General features: G+C 48.4%; 1 protein-coding gene across 4 annotated transcripts in view; it reads left to right on the top strand.

The window, feature by feature from the left end:
* Positions 1–16,593, top strand: part of tenm2a (teneurin transmembrane protein 2a) — a 199,878-nt gene that overhangs the window by 76,890 nt on the left and 106,395 nt on the right. The gene's annotated exons all lie outside the window — the stretch shown is intronic.

Raw genomic sequence — 16,593 nt, 5'->3', positions numbered from 1 at the left:
TGCTGGGACAAGCAGATGGTGTCAAACATTGCGGAGAAAAAGTGATTTATCGAACTTTGAAGCCATTTAAGGGTACATTTAAGGAGGAAATGTACAGTTCAAGTGGTTAATGCAACGTCTAAATGCACCGCGGCAAACATTTCAGCCGGAGATTCATTGGATCTGCCAGATCGCCCGTGGTGGAAAGATGCTGAGGTGTGTGAAGACGTAAAGTTTGCAATCCATGTTTTGCATGACAACAAAGCGTAGTGCGACGGGGGCAACAGCCGGGAGACTGCTGACAGATCACAAACTGAATTTATTGTTTGGAAGTTAGCAGCCACACTGTCCCGAATGAAAAATTCCTGCAGGACAAGTGGTGAAAAAAAAATATATAAATAAATGTACGAGCAGTAGAGGGCAATTTTTACGAGAGCGAGTGAATAGGGGAGGGAAGCTGCGGGAGACCAGATATCATTCAGAGGTTGTTTTGTGTAATTTTTAGAAGGAACGGTTCCAGCAGCTGTCACTTTATTGTTCCAGCATACAAAAAAAAAAAATTAAAAATGAGTCAGTATCATCATTAACAGAATGGAATCAATCGTGTAGTTAATAAACCTTCATGGTCCCCCTTGCTTTTTTTTGTCCACATATTTTAAAAATAGAACCCATCCGGCACAAGTTCATTCAAAAACAACCCCCCCCTCCCCCCCAAAAAAAGCAGCCCCGTTAGCTTCTCCACTGTCTCTACATCAACACGTAGCAGCTGCGCTCGGCGCTCCGTCCTCCAGCAGAGTGATTATGACGGGCCGACTGGTGTTTTGTTTTCCCGGGGATGAGGAGATCAATGCGGGCCCGATAGCGAGGGCCGGGCCCGCGAGCGGAGAGGAAGGATAAAGAAGGGAACGGGGACGAGGCCTTGTCGCTTTCGAGTAAGGGAAAAAAAAAACGGGGATCAAGAGATTTAAGGGGGGGGGGAGGACGGGAGGACGGGGTTAAAAGCAGATGATAGAAAGCGGATGGAGCTGGGAATTTAGGATGGGGGAGATTGCAGCGGATCGCAAAAGGAGAGGGTGGAGAGCGATGGATTACGAAACGGGGGGATCTCAGGAGGAGGGGCGACGGAGAGGAGGATCCAGATTTAACGGTACAGTCGAAGAGATGGCTGAGGATTAACATTCTGTGACTGTCTGCGAGCGCTGGGATAATCTGCGGCGTCCCGCCGAGCGCAGTGGGGAGCACACCACAGCCAGGGGGGTTGAGACCTACCGCCAGGCCTGCCACTGTACCCTCTGCGAGTGTGTGTGTGTGTGTGTGCGAGTGTGTGTGACTTTCAGTCGAGGTGTGGCAGGTGGAACGAGGTGCTGTTTCCAGCCCCCACCCCCACCGAGCCGCCTTCTAAACAGCTTGATGGATACGCCCCGCGGGTGGGCAAGAGGCGGGCGTGGCACAGGCGTTCAGCGCCACATTATCCCGCGCTCCTCACTACCCCTCGATCGTTTAAAAGATACAACAAAATATGCAATCCAGCATAATAAGTGCACATGTTTTCCTTCCCGGCTCGGGCGAGGGAGGAGGAGTCGGTGACTCCTTACAGAGCTTTAATCCATATTGATTTGTGCTTCATGCTGTCTCATCGAATGGAGCGCGGCGCCGCGGGGCGCCGCACAGCATGGCGAGGCATGGCGTGGCGTCAGCTTGCAAGTCTCTGCTGGCCGGTGTTTGTGTATTTGTGCAACGGAAAGAGAGAGCGAGAGGACCCGATGCGGTTTAATAGCAACGTGCTCCGTTTTCACCGAGAGCCAGTTCTGCATTAGAGCACATGTCGCACACGTGCACTCACCTGTGAAATGTCAGCGTCAAGTTGTGATTAAACGTGCACTCCTGCTATAAAGATTCACTCTTAAAGTAGCAGGCTCGCTCACACCTCTCCAGCCCGAAGCTTGGGTTAAGCATTGAGTAGCTAATGTATGTAATTAGCGCTGATTGGACAGTTATTTTCTCCCGTTAACAACATACTGGATCCCAACAAAGTAGTCAATTTGTAAGTGACATTTTACCGCACATTGTTCTTCCTCTTACACTTGTTACGATTAAATCATCTTCAATGGAGGAGCTGTTGACCGCGACGGTCGGCTTCTCACGTATTTAGTTTTAAGTGCTGATTTCTGAAGAAATCGGAGCGTGATGAATAGTCTCTGTATGATTGTTACATATACATTTATTTTAAACTTCTGACCCACTAAAAATGCGTTCAATAATGTTTTATGGAAGTAAAGTGGACACCCTTTTGACTTTGAGCGCGAGAAATGTGAGGAGTTTGGACAAGTTGAGTGTCTTTAACTTAGGTGTTTTTAACTGTACATTTGCATAAAGTTAAAATTACTTCAAAAGACAAATTCATTCCCCAGTAGGTCAAGCTTTAAACCTGCAATGTGTAAGGTATAAACAAACAAAAAAAGCCTTGTGTATCAACGGCAATGATACACAGACTTCAATGTCGTCGGTCAGAGCTTGAGTTAGCGCTGGCTGAATGCTAGTAGCTGCAGCTAACCGCTAAGTCAATACAGCAAATAGTATTACAAGAAAGGGCCGGTCAGCGTGCTCATTTCAGTCCATCTCTCTGCAGCACAACACAAAGCCGCGTTGTTGACATAACGTTAGCAATGTGACCTCTTCACACTCCGTTGTGCATTCTGGAAAAACTCCTCCACCGTCATCTGTGCAATTCAGTAGCATCCCTCCGTAAATACCCGTTCTGGTATTCATCCATTTCTTAGTAAATAATGATGTACACTTTCTATTTATGAAATGGATAAATGAAGCCTGCTAGCATGCACGAGAGCCCTGCGTTTGTGTGCGTTCGTGAAGCCGACCCCTGTGCTCAGTCGCTGCATGGATACCGAGCGAAGACACGGATCCTGATTAAAACCCCACTGTTGTGCTGGCAAAAAAAAAAAAAAAAAAAAAGCAGCGCAGCGGCAGCGCTGATGTCAATATTTCTGTTAAAAGCGTTTCTTCTCCGCTCAATACTTGCTTTAATAGGTTGGCTTTGTTTTGCGAGGAGTCAAATGGGAGGAAAGAGAATAGATGAATAAATCTATATTAGAGTCTCTAACCTCTGATTGTGCAAGTCCTCTTGTTTCGCCACTTAATACCCGGCGCTGGCTAATCATCAGACACGTCCCTGACTCCATCTTCCATCTCTCTCCATAACCATGGAGCCACTGGCATCTCAGCTGGTCCCAAATCTCCCTTTCTGAAAACCCTTTCATGGCTAAGCCAAGTATCCGTTGTACAGGCAGCGGAGCTCAAGCCCAGGAAACAGAGCAGTACCACTTTTTGGATCTTCATCAGCGGTTTTTTTTTATTTAGGGGCCCATTTCATAGGCGCATGAGAAGTGTTTTAGTCTGTCCTCGCTCTCTCTCTCTCAGTTGTCGCGCTGAAAGCTCAGTCCACCACAGTTCTATGGCGTATCCGTCCCCTCCAGTTCCAATTAATAGTCCACCCCGGTCACCTTTCTACCTAATCAATGGGTCAGCCCGGACCACTCCGGCCTCTGCTCCTACGGGTCCCTTTGCAAAGTCTGAACTATCTATTTTAGGGCAGACAGCAGAAAGTCTCTGCAATCAATAACAATGCATACAGTGCATAAGCACCAAGCTGATTTCTGGAATCAGCTCCAGAGCCAATTGAGGCATTTCTAATAGATCCGGGATGAACCATGCAAAGACAAATTAGTGGCGTACTCCAAGCCACCACTCAAAGATGCACTAAAACAGTCAGAAGAAGCAACCAGAGCTGTACCAAATATATATATATATATATATATATATATATATATATATATATATATATATATATATATATATATATCCATACATACATGGTGTAGGTTAAACACTCAGAATAAAGAGAGGCAGCCCAAATCCTGTTCCATTCAGAAAGAAATAAAGAACGAAAGAAACTCAATCTCACCTTCCTTAACCCTAAAACCAAAACTTAATAACCCGATGTGGCCCCTCAAATGCGATATTATGTAAGTGTTCCTACCTCCAATCCAAACAACTTCTTGGGACCTTCGTTTGTCGGAGCACCGCTTATTGCAAAGGCGGGAAAAGCCTCGATGTCCTCATGTGAAACACGCGGCTCTCAAAAGAAATTCACGTTGAAACCAGATCATATTGACACTTTTACTCAATATGCCTCAGACACCACTTTCCACCAGCCGCACCAGCTGAGCAATAGACAGTCAGAACCTTCCAGCCCGATCAATACCAGTGCGTCCCAGTCACCTCTGGGTGTAATTAATGCGACCCAGCCCTCTGGACCTACCCGAAAATGGATTGACCAATCTCAGATCGGTAGGTCGCTGCTGTCTCTTTGACGGGACGCCGTTAATTTTGACGCGGGGGGGGGGGGGGGGGGACATTTGCGAAACAAGGAGGACGATCTCGCCACACGTCCTCGTCTACTCGTCGCGTGATCCAGTTTTCACATCTCAAGCCCCCGTCGCATCATGTCGTCACGAGCTTACATATTGATTTGATTTATACTTTTGTCTCCAATCCCTCTTTCTCCTTCCATCCCTCGAGCCTTTTCAGGGGAACGGAGGGGGCGAACATCATTGTGAGCCCCCCCGCCCCCTCCCCCCATCAATGTAGGCGACCTGAGGGGCTGCGATCGCTCCAGCAGCAGCGCTTATTTGTCTGCTGCCACGGGACATTTCCAGCGCCTGGCCGCTCTGTGCTTCTGAACCACGTTCTATTCATTTTTTACCCCCTTCAAAACAACTTCCCCCCCCACCCTTCGGCTTTCAACTATTCATTCTCACAGTGTGTGTGTGTGTGGGTTGTGTGTGTGTGTTCTTGTGAGCCGCGAGGAGGCAGGGGAGCTATATCCAGCCCCATCAGAGTGAAAATGTCAAGAAGCGCGCGAGAGAAAGATCCGCGTGTGTCTTCGCTGCGCGGATCCACCTGATCTTTCAGCCTTTTGCTCTGCCAATATCTCAGTGTGGTTTCTCTGCGCGCGCGCACACATGCTAGCGCCTCAATCACTGTTTTTTGTTTTGTTTGTTCGTGCCTAAGTTTGCGTAGGCATGCATGCGTGTCTGCGAGTGAGTCAAAGACAAGTGTTTGACTTTTGGAGCAGATTTTATTTCTGCCTTTCTTCTCAGTTCTCCCCTACATCGCTTTTGTTCTTCCGTCTTTTAGCTCTTCACACGTCTGCTGGATCTTTGCGGTTTCTTTTTCCCCACCTAACTAAAAATCATCATGAAAGCATCCCATGGCCTTCTGAGGCCCAATATAGACGAAACTGTCTCATTTCTTTCATTTCGTTTTTTTATTTATTTTCTCCCTCATGTATATATATATTATAAACCGGAGGGATGAACACCCTTCCAACTCTAAATTACACACATATTTGATGATTTATATATGTGTATATATATATATATATATATATATATATATATATATATATATATATATATATATATATATATATATATATATATATGGCCTTACCCTCTTATGTATAAGTTGGAACAAAGTAACAAAGTAACAAAGTTGCAGTTATAGTTGAAAACAAGGAGCGTGTCAGTAACAGCCATGTCGCAAAAGGGCTTTGGAGAGTATTCTGGCACACAAAGTGTTGCGCACAACCTACACGTATGCTCAAGCACACACACACACACACACACACACACACACACACACACACACACACACCTAAATGTTCACATGAATGCATACATAAACCACACATGCATCAGTTAACAATTAGCCATAAGTGTGCTTGACTCCATGTTAAGGACCTATCCAAAGATTGGTGATGTAGGATGAGAGGTATGAGAAGTGAGAGATTACTCACCCTTTCCAACACGCCCACGTGCGTGCACACACACACACACACAGACACAAACACAGACACACAGACACACACCTCTTTCCCTCGTCTCTTTGTCATGTGCTTAAAAACAAAATCCTATTTTGCGTTCTCTGGCCCACACATTTACACTGACACACCGAGGTGCACGTTATGAGTCTAACTAGCTCCGTAGCAGTGTCACATAGCCGAGACCCCTGCCTAATCAGGCCACTTACACACACACACACACACACACACACACACACACACACACACACACACACACACACACACACACACACATACACACACACACTTGCAGAGGCCATGTGTTGGGATGGTGATAGAGGGTTGGCAGTTGGCAGACAGACAGCAGACGCTGTTCTTCGACATCAAACGTCTCAGAGCAGAATCTCACTTTCATGCCTACACTCTTTTTTTTTCTCTCTCTCTCTCTCTCTCTCTCTCTCTCTCTCTCTCTCTCTCATACACACACACACACACCATCAGGCACCCACACACAAACAGAACAACGCACATTTCTTCTGATCTTCCTGCCAGAACTCAAAGACTTGGAAGGACCAACACATACACACACACACACACACACACACACACACACACACACACACACACACACAAGCAGGCACATACACACTGCCACGTTACCCAAGCGGTAAAAAGTGAATTGAATTTTGTCAGCCATTGTTTAAACCGACTCTGTGAGACACAAGCACAGGTTTCATGTGTGGCTTGAAAGTGATTCCAACACATTTTCTTTTCAACCCACAAGACTGGAACCAGTCGGGCGACAGCCCCAGACAGACACTCGCAATTATAATAATACGTTGTGTAACTGAAACGTACATTTGTGTGAATCAATCTATACATGTTGCAACTTGCTCCTGTCCTGTGTCATGTCGGGATACGAGGTTGTCGTCTCATCGAGCGTGTCTTCATGCTCTCTTTGTGACATCAGAGATCATGTACTAACAAGCAAAAAGTGCACTAAAGCTCTGATTTCCTCATTTGTCAGTCAGTACATCAGCACATACAGTTCCCCCAAAGGCTATTTCAACCGTAAAAGCCAAAGTACACTTAATAACCCGAAGTGGCCCTTCAGTGCGAGATTATCTTTAAGTGTTACTATCTCCAATCCAAACAACTTCATGGAACCGTGTCAGTCGGAGCACCACTTATTGTAAAGGTGGGAAGAGCCTTGATGCCCTCGTGTGAAATATAACCCAACCCTAACCCTCTTCATGCTCTCTTTGTGACATCAGAGACCACATAGAGACACACAAAGTGCAGTGAACCTTCGTCATTTCCTCATTTTTCAGTACCTCTGCACATCAAGTTCCTCCCAATGGCTCTCATTCAAGATCGACTCGTTTCTAAACGTAAAGTTTTGTAGGTTAATCAAATTAGACTCCGGTATCGACTCCGTTCGAGGGAAAACGGCAGAAAAAGAATTGAGAGTGATGTAAACGTCTTAATTAAACATCGGCTTCGCTTCACTGCGTAACGTAGAGGTCTCTCTTGTGCGTGATGGATGAACTATAACAGACAGTGATAGAGGGAGGACTCGGACAGCAGATGAGACGGAGAGATATCACACCGATATGATTGATAAGATGAAAAGTGATTCATCGACTCATCTTGACCCAGCGAGAGCTGCAAATTGAGCCACGGGTGGCGAGCCGACGGAGGTGAAATTGACTCCTTGTGTCTTTAGAAAAGTTGAGAGGAGGACTTGAGATAAATCCTGTAAAATAAATCGGAGCCAGAAGAAGTGAGCAAACCTGCGAGCGGTGCATTTTCTGTTCATTGAGCTTCACCTGCCTCTACATTTAACGAGAGATCTTTTATTAAATAAGTGTGGGGCATGCGCCTCCCACACACACACACACACACACACACACACACACACACACACACACACAAGCTGCCTTCACCTTGAGGCAATAGGCTGACTTAAGATGCAGTATTGATTCAAAGAGTAGCTGCGCAGCTTGTGTGTGTGTGTGTGTGTGTGTGTGTGTGTGTGCGGGTCGGGGTTCGGGCCATATTCACCCGACGCCGTTTGCATGCTTGTTTGTCGTGCACGCGCGGTGTTTGTAACCGTCCTCTCCTCTGGAGAAAGTTACTCGGCCTCTCCGTCCTTCAAAGTCATTTGGAATTCATCTGCGAGCCCGACCCTGACAGCTGTTTGTTTTCCCTCTCCGGGGAGGAGGAAGAGGAAGAGGAAACGGGGTGGACGGGAGGCGGGGGTTAAGGAGCGAGGAAAGTGATAGATATGGGGGAAAGGACCGAAGAAGAACAGAAGAAGAGACGACGTAGGGGTCAAAGGGGGGCGGGGTCAAGGAGCGAGAAAGTGATAGATATGGGGGAAAGGACCGAAGAAGAACAGAAGAGACGACGTAGGGGTCAAAGGGGGGCGGGGTTAAGCAGCGAGAAAGTGATAGATATGGGGGAAAGGACCGAAGAAGAACAGAAGAGACGACGTAGGGGTGAAACGTCCGGCGGACCGGCGGAGGGGTCGCTTCTATTCCCCAACCCTGGTGGTCCTGGCGCTGTTTGGCTCGGCGAGCGTTCGAGACACACGGGACAATGAGCGGCGCTCTGAACAGCTGCCATTAGCATCCCTCGTCGGCCACTAGCTCCGACGTGTTGAATCCGCGCGGCGGCACGAATGCAAAGCGGGGCGAGAGAGTCGAGATGAAAGGACGCCAGGCTCTGCGGGCAGTCCCCGGGTGTAAATATCTTTTTTTTTGATGGGGAGAAGAAGAAGAAGAAGAAGAAGAAGAAGAAGAAATAGTCAAAGTGTACTGTAGAAGTCTGTCATCTGGGATCGGCGCAGTAAAGAAAAAGAGGAAGAAAAAAAAGTAAAGCCTCTACAGCTGAGTGTACTGAAGAGGAAAACCCAGTGGGATGGAGAGGTTTTTTTTTGTCTTTTGTCTGCGTTGGGTGTAGGTGTAAGCGGATGAGTAAATGGACACAGAGGAGGAAGGAGAGAGGAAGGATGCTGGGCTGGTGATGTCTAGAGCAACAGCACCAAGAGGGGAAGAGGAGGAAGAGGACAGTCATAGGTGATAAGAGAGAGGGGGATGAGAGAGGAAGGGAGAGAGAGAAGACTCGTGATTGGATAAACGGGCAGAGAGGGAGAGGTGTCAAGGGAGAGGTGCTATCCTATTTTTACACCTCTCCCTTCTGGGAGCCCCTATTCTCTCGATATATCCATCATGATGACAGAAACCCCCCAAACTCACTTGTTTCCCCTTTTTTTTTGCTTCTGCCCTCCCCCTCTCCCATCTTTTCTCTTTATTTTTGCACACATTGTCCTCTCCACTTCCCAGATTCCCTTGTTTTTCCTCTCCAAATTTGTATTTTTTCGAAAATTTCAAGGGCGTCTGCCGCCGCACACAAATGAATGGACTGTACATCCAGCGGGCCGCTCGCATTGAAACTGCTTATTGACTGACAATGACTATTTTGAGCATCTTTTCAGCCAGACCATGGACAATGCACGTCCACAAATACATGACCGACTCCCACCACCCCTCCGTGGTTGAGTCCTCTTCTCACAAGTCCTGTGGTCTTCCTCTGCGTTGTCACAAGCAATTAATTTGGCCATATAGCTTGCGCGTATTGATCTGTGGAGCAGAGGCATTGTAATCTATTCAGTCTGGTAAAGAGGCAGCCTTCATGTCCAGTAAAGAGCCAGCAAAGGACATGCACACATTTTCCAGCTGGAAATCAATCCCTTGTTTCCCCGGGAAAAAGGCATGCGCGCTTTCTCCCGGGGTCTTAGCTAATTACTGCGTGTGCATCGTTTTCTGTTGTGTCCTCAAAAAGTAAACAAAACTTATTGACTTTCATGTTTGTTTATGGACGAACACAGAAGAAAAAAAAACGTGCGTCTGTGAACGTACGCGTGTGCCCCGGTGTCGCGCGGGAGACGCTCGCCTGCGTTGTGTTGGCTTTGTGTTGCGCTGTTTACTTGCCCCCCAACGACAGGTTTGTTGCAGCCCGGCTCATGTGCATGCTCTTTGTTGGCAGTCTGATTAAATTCGCCACAGAGGGGATTCATCATCTTTAGCGGGCAGAAAAGAGAGAAACTACAAGCCCATCAATCGTTGTGTTTGATCCTTTTCTCCCTCCGCGTCGACGGCCTTCTTTATTCTACGTATCCGGGCTTCTATTTACCCGCCTTCTCCTCAGGCCCGCCATGTCTGTGATGTCGGCGGGTGATTTGTCTCGATGTGAGCGCTGGCCTGTCCCCTGCCTCTCATAGCCCGGCTCCTCCTCATCATCCAGATATGTGAGCGCGTGAGTCTTTTTATTTGGGTTTTTCTTTTCTCTTTTCATAAGGGGCAATTGTGTCTGCGTCTATTGGCCCCTTCTGACCACACCCCATCCTTTTTTTTATTTTTTGCTCATTTTACGGTGAATGTCATTCTTTGAGAATGTGCTATGTGCAATGCTAGGCCCATGAGTGAAGTGTTTCGCCCAACCTGGAGGAAACCAGAAGGGTGCCATTTATCAGAAAAGCAACGTTTTGTCACAACAATTAGAGCTGCAGAATAAATGCTGTGTCACGCGCCACTGCTTGACTGCGGTCAGGAGTTGAAGGCGCTTTGTTTTTGGAGCCTTTTCTAAACCTACTCCCAAGTTGTGGCGCCTGTTTGACGATCACAAAGAAAGAGGCCGGATTTACACTCAATCCAGCGCCCATGAATCTCAACCACACACTTGTTGGAGTTAATAGTCTGTCACCTGACTGCACACAGAGGAATTAAATCGGCAGCGATAGCAATGTCATTGCGTACACTGCTATTTGTAAAGTATATATATATATGAATGACCATTTAGCATTGCTATTACACCAAATAAGGATATACTTCATGTGTTATAGTTTGTCAAAAAGTAATTCCCCAGGGAACAAACAAACACACAAACTGTTCTAAATTTCCAAGGATAAGAGTTCATGGATGTTCGTTGTATAAGAAGCATATGTTCATGAGGCATGAAGTTTCAATCTGATGAAACAATGTGAAGTAAGTGTATTGACCCAAACTGAATGAGACAGTCGTCTGCATAGAATCGAATAAATCTTTATTCGTATTCGCCGTGATGTATTCATTTCAACCAGACACAAATTGACAAATTGTTCTTAAGCCTTCAACATATTACTTTTTTCAACCTAGTTAAGTCAAAACAGCCACATCAAATCAATTGTTTTTGTTTGTTTTTGAATATTAGATCAAATATCTTTCAGGATTTTCATGTTCATTTATAGCTCGGGCGACCAAACGGCTACGATTCGCGGGTCAATAAACCTGTCAATCAATCGATCGGTTGCTTTGTGTGTGCTCGTGCCTGTGCGCGCCGCGTTGACCTGCTCTTGACAATGGGCTTTTGTCCAAAAAAAGAACATTTGAGTACTGCCGGAGACGTAAAGGTCAAGACGTGAGGTTCCCCGCTGAGAAGAACACGGTGGAACCAGAGCGGCTCTACGCACTCGCACACTGCGAGGCGATGACCTTCTCTCACTTGTCTCGTGTTTCACCAAATCCCCTCTTTTGGCTTCTCATGAAACACACACGTGTGTGTGTCTGTGTGTGTGTGTGTGTGTGTGTGTGTGTGTGCGTGTGCATGGGCTGTTCGCTCAAGGCAAACACTCAATGAGCGTGGAGATGAAGGCAATTTGATGTAGTCATGCTTGGATGTGTGTTTATGGTGCGACAGGTTCAAATAGCTTATGTTCAGATTATTTTTGAATCCCACAAAACATTTTTGACAAAAAAGGAGAAAGCACTGAACCTCCCTGCATCCCAAAAGTGCAGCCTCAATCCCCCTTTTCTTTTCTTTCTCTCTTTTTTGAACACCCTTCCAGTGCTTGGAAACATGTCGACATGAAAGCATGCTCGTCGCATGCTGCATCTCCTTTCAAACACCAATATTGTTTTTGACATAGTGAGCAAAGGATTTCGCTCTCTGGTTGTCACACCAGCGACAGCGTAATGCACGTGTGCCTGGCTTTGTTTTCTATTGTGGTGAAAAGCCTCCAAAGTCACTTTTGGGAAGAAAACCATCTGCTAAATGGTCACATCTCGCTCTCAGAACCATAGCTGAACCAGGCTTTACCTGGCGTGTGTGTCTGTCTATGTGTGTGTGTGTGTGTGTGTGTGTGTGTGGTGCAGAAAACCCTGGCTAACCCCCTCTGCGCTTCCCAATGTCCTGTCTCCAAAGAGCCATGACCATTAAGCAGCTGTTCGCGTCGAAAGCCACAGAAAATGAAAAAGGAAAAAACAAAAAAAGAGAAAAATTTGAGAGAGCTGCGAGAATGCAAATGAGTCGCGGTATGCGCCAAAACTTCTCCTTTGGGTGGGGGGGGGGGGGGGGGGGCACTGTTAGGTCACAGAGACACTGAAGCACACGGGGTACCGTGCATGCGCTGGCACATGCAAATGTGCACCCGCGGCCACCGACGCACGCGCACCTCAGTCAGGCTCCCCATTACGAAGTGCAGAGGATTCTCCTGAGCGTCAAATGATCCTGATGTAACTACATTTCCCTTTGAATTGGAGAGCAGAGGCTTCAGAGTCCGATACATCTGATTGAGCGGAGCCCAGGTGCGTGCGTATGTGTGCACTGTAGCTCCCTGTCTCAAGCCACACTTTCCTATTTGTGTTGCGTTTTTTGATATAGTGCCTCTCCTTTCCACTGTAATTGTTTGGTCTATTAGGGTGTGAGCGCTACTACAAAGGAGGAGGGTGTCGCGCTGCTCACCGGAACGAGGACATTGTCCTGAGGACGCTTTGTTCACGCGGCGGCTCCTTTTTGCGTCGCTGTCCGTGGTGCTGAAACTAGTCCTGAAGGTGAAGGCAGGACAGGGAAGGGCGGTGCGAGTCGGCTGTGTGTGTGTGTGTGTTTTTTTTTTTGTCAAGAACATCACGCACAGCACCGTCCGTGTCGATCTCCACGGGCTGGAGCGAGCCGTCTGCTAAACGACCGTAAGAATGTCGTCAAACGACTCGGAGCGTCTGCCACAAACAAACTTAAACTTCCGCGTTTTCAGCCGATGCGCATTCCTCCGACGCTCGCCTCTTTTTCCCCGAGATGTGATTAGTGTATAGTGGAGTCAGCCTCATGGGTAATGAGAATACATGGCGAAGGATACAAAGCAGGTGATGCTATAAGGTTGTTTTTTCTGTCTGTGCCTTAGTTTTACTTGGACTTAGACTTGCAGCAGGCCGACGCAAGTCACACGAGGATAGGAGATTTTCATGTTTTTTTGTATTTGTGAGCATGAATGACTTCTGTGTGTGTGTGTGTGTTTGTGTGTGTGTGTGTTTGCGTGTGTGCGCGCGCAGTGTACTCCTTGTGCTCCCACCCTAATAAGAGCTTAACCTTATTAATCACATTAGCGTGCCGGGGGTGGCTCTGGCGACACTCGAACATGCCCGCGCAGACACGCCGACACACACGCTCAGACATGCGCACACGGGCAGAGGCACGTCAATCTGTCATTAGTTAATAGCTCATTAGCACAAGGTGATTAATTACTCTGGCGGGGGGAGGGGAGGGGTGCAGATGACAAGGGTGGGGGTGGTGGGATTGAAGGGAGGAAGGAGAAAGGACCACGGAGGAGACAACCAGGGGGCTTTCTTCTTGTAGAGCGGTTTCACCGCTATCGATTCGGGATTCTGAAGGCTACTGCAGGGGCCACTCATGCATGTGTTTGTGTGTGTGTGTGTGTGTGTGTGTGTTTGTGTGTGTGTACCCGCCCTGCACGCCTCGTCCTGGAGGTGTTTTGCCAGGCTATGTTTTTTCCCGATGTCTCGCGGGGATCAGCTGTAAAGGTTAACTAGTCTTTTCTTAAGCTTTCAGCCTCATGACAAATGACCGTGTTCAACCCATGAGGGAACCTTATAGCACACCTTCCCCCTCCATCCATTCCCCTCCCCCCCTCCCTCTCACCCCCTCACCTGCTCTCCCTTGGTGTTTCACTTCAGGAGGCAGGTAGAAGTAGGAGGAGGAGGAGGAGGAGGAGGAGGAGGGGAAGCAAGAGGTAGGTGGATGGGAATAGGCGAGGGGAAAGAGTGGGGCCAGGAAAAAAAAAAAAAAAGAACAAAAAACTGTCACTGAGGGGGAAGAAAGGAATTGTGTGGCGGAGAGAAAACTGAAGTATAAAATAACATGCTACGTATGAATCAGTTTGTAGTTCAAACTGCCTTGAGTTTTCGAAACTGGGCGATGAACTCGAAGACTGTAGAAGAGAGACGAAGAAAGAGAGAGGGAGGGACAGATTGAGTCAATCTGCATAATAGGCCTAATGAGCAGAGGTTTTATCTTCATCTCACACACGATCCTTGTTCACTTTTGTCTGCGCGACCTTTCCATGTGCTCTCTCTCTCTCTCTCTCTCTCTCTCTCTCTCTCTCTCTTCTTCCCTTAACACATGCTTCCTGTCCTTACATCTCTCCCTTACGGCCTCGCCCCCTCAATGCTAAAGCAATGTGGGTAGAATGGACTCTCCAGTGAATCGCTGAGTGGAGTGTATATGCACCTAAAATGTATTTCTATACACACAGATATATACAGTTATACAGGCATAATGACCCTGAATGGCACTGATAAATAACCTGCTTGAGAAGGTGTTAGCGTGTACGTATACGCACGGCGGCTCATGCCACGTGCGTGTGCGTGATGGAGTATTACAAGGTGTTGTCAAGAAAGCAATTTGTTTCTGTCTCGGACATGAGGGGAGGAGGGGGGGGGGGTCTTCTTTTCTTTCTTTTTTTATCATGACAAATCGACGCGAACCTCATCTAGAAATCCAGCGTCTCCTCCTGCGCTCCCGCTGATTCTCCGCCTTTAATATGATGAAGTCATCGCCGAAAGACACCCCCTCCCCCTCCCCTTCTTCTCCGCGCCCCCAACCCCTCCGCCGTAAATCGAAGGCCTCAACACCTGTGCGTGCAAATGTCTGTGTGTGTGTGTGTGTGTGTGTGTGTGTGTGTGTGTGTGTGTGTGTGTGTGTGTGTGTGTGTGTGCGCCTCCTATGTGCGAGCGTCTGCGACTCGTTGAGGATGATGGATGGCTTCCGAGAATGTCACGTGAAGAGGTAGAAAATGAGGCCGACGGCGAGCCTCTGGAGGGGTGGCTCGTGGGTCGGCCTTCGCAGCGCTCCTCTCCTCCTCCACCTCATCCTCCTCCTCCTCCTCCTCCTCCTCCTCCTCCTCCTCCTCCTCCCTCTTCACCGTGGTAGCGCCACACAGCACAGACCTGCTTTGTGTGTGTAGGCTCCCGGCACTCGTGTACTCCCTCGCTCTCAGCTGGCCGCTTTTTATTTTCCTCTGCATTCATGTATTCCTCCCGTAACCTTCAGCGTCCTCGCTCGTTTTCGCAGCGAGTGAGGACCGAAAAGGGAATAGAGTCCTGACATTAAGCTTCAGTATCGCTCCTCTTTAGCCGCATCGAGTCACGCGCGAGTTTGCACTAACGGCTTTGGAGATGCGAGGCTGTCCACATGCAGTCTGACTTCAGTGACGCTGGAGTTGAGCAGCGTGTTCAGAGAGGTGTAGGACTGGTGGTAATACTCCAGCGTGCTGATGAGCTGGAGATGACCTCAGCCCTGCTGGCTGCCATGTGACAAAGATGTCTGCCCTCTGCTGGACACTGCAGGGACCTTCACTCACCTGGTAACCTTACACCTGAGCTGCTGGCTGGAGTCTGTGAGGGGACGGAGACGGAAGCGCACCTTTTTCTGTGTGTGTTTCCGCGGCTCCGGTTACGAAGTCAGAGGACGAAATGATTAATCTTGTGTCCCTGCCTCCCCCCCCCTACCTTTTTTACGTTTCGCGGCGCAGTTTGGTTCCAGGGCGATTGTTTCGTCATCTAAACTCCCCTGTCCTCCCCTCACCCCCGCATGGTTTGACATTGCTCCTTTCCTATTTAGGGACGTTGCGTGGTTGCGACTGTGCCCATGTGAGATCTGACATATTACCGGCTTCATCGCCGCAGTGTCCTTTGCCCCCCTCCCTCCCCACTATCCCCCTTGTCTTTCCTCCCCCTCCCTTGTCTCTCCTCCTTTTTACCCTCAACCTCGTCTTCCCTCTGCTTCACCTCGCTCCCCCGCCTCCCTCCCCCCCCCTCCCTCGCGTCCCCTACATCTCATTTTATCCTCTCCCCTCTTCCTTTTCCCCTTCGCCTTTGATGTGCACGCTTTGTCACATTCCCATGATCCTGTCACTCTTTTCACTCTCCAGCGCTCGTGGGCTCCGTCGCCTTCTCCCGCCCTCGTCGCAGCCTCCTCCCTCCCTTCTCTTCTTTTCCCCCCCTCTGTCTGCCGCTCCGCTCTCCCTCGTTTACTGTCTCCCCCCCTTATACCCCTTCTCTCTCTCTCTCTCTCTCTCTCTCTTTCTCTCTCTCTCTCTCTCTTCCTCTCCTTTTGGCTCGTTTGTTAGCTCCCGCCGTCATCCTTCCTCCCCCTCCATCTCGCTGGTGCGGCGGTGCTGGGAGAGAGAGAGAGAGAGGAGGAGAGTGAGAGGAGGAGAGAGAGAGCGAGTGTGAGAGAGCGAGAGAGAGAGAGAGAGAGAGAGAGAGTGTGTGTGTGTGCGTTGAGTCTGCTCTCAGTCTCAGCTGTGGGCAGATGGAGGATGGAGCCGCAGCCACATCTCTCCACATCTTTTCTGCTCCGCCTGCCACAGGCTGAAAGGCACTCTCTTTTTCACTCTC

Source organism: Clinocottus analis, unplaced genomic scaffold (assembly GCF_023055335.1).
Source record: "Clinocottus analis isolate CAN_PGR_092001 unplaced genomic scaffold, fCliAna1.0.p SCAF_10, whole genome shotgun sequence".
Lineage (NCBI taxonomy): Eukaryota > Metazoa > Chordata > Actinopteri > Perciformes > Cottidae > Clinocottus > Clinocottus analis.
The sequence above is the reverse complement of the archived record's forward strand: the minus strand, read 5'-3'. Positions and strand labels throughout refer to the sequence as shown.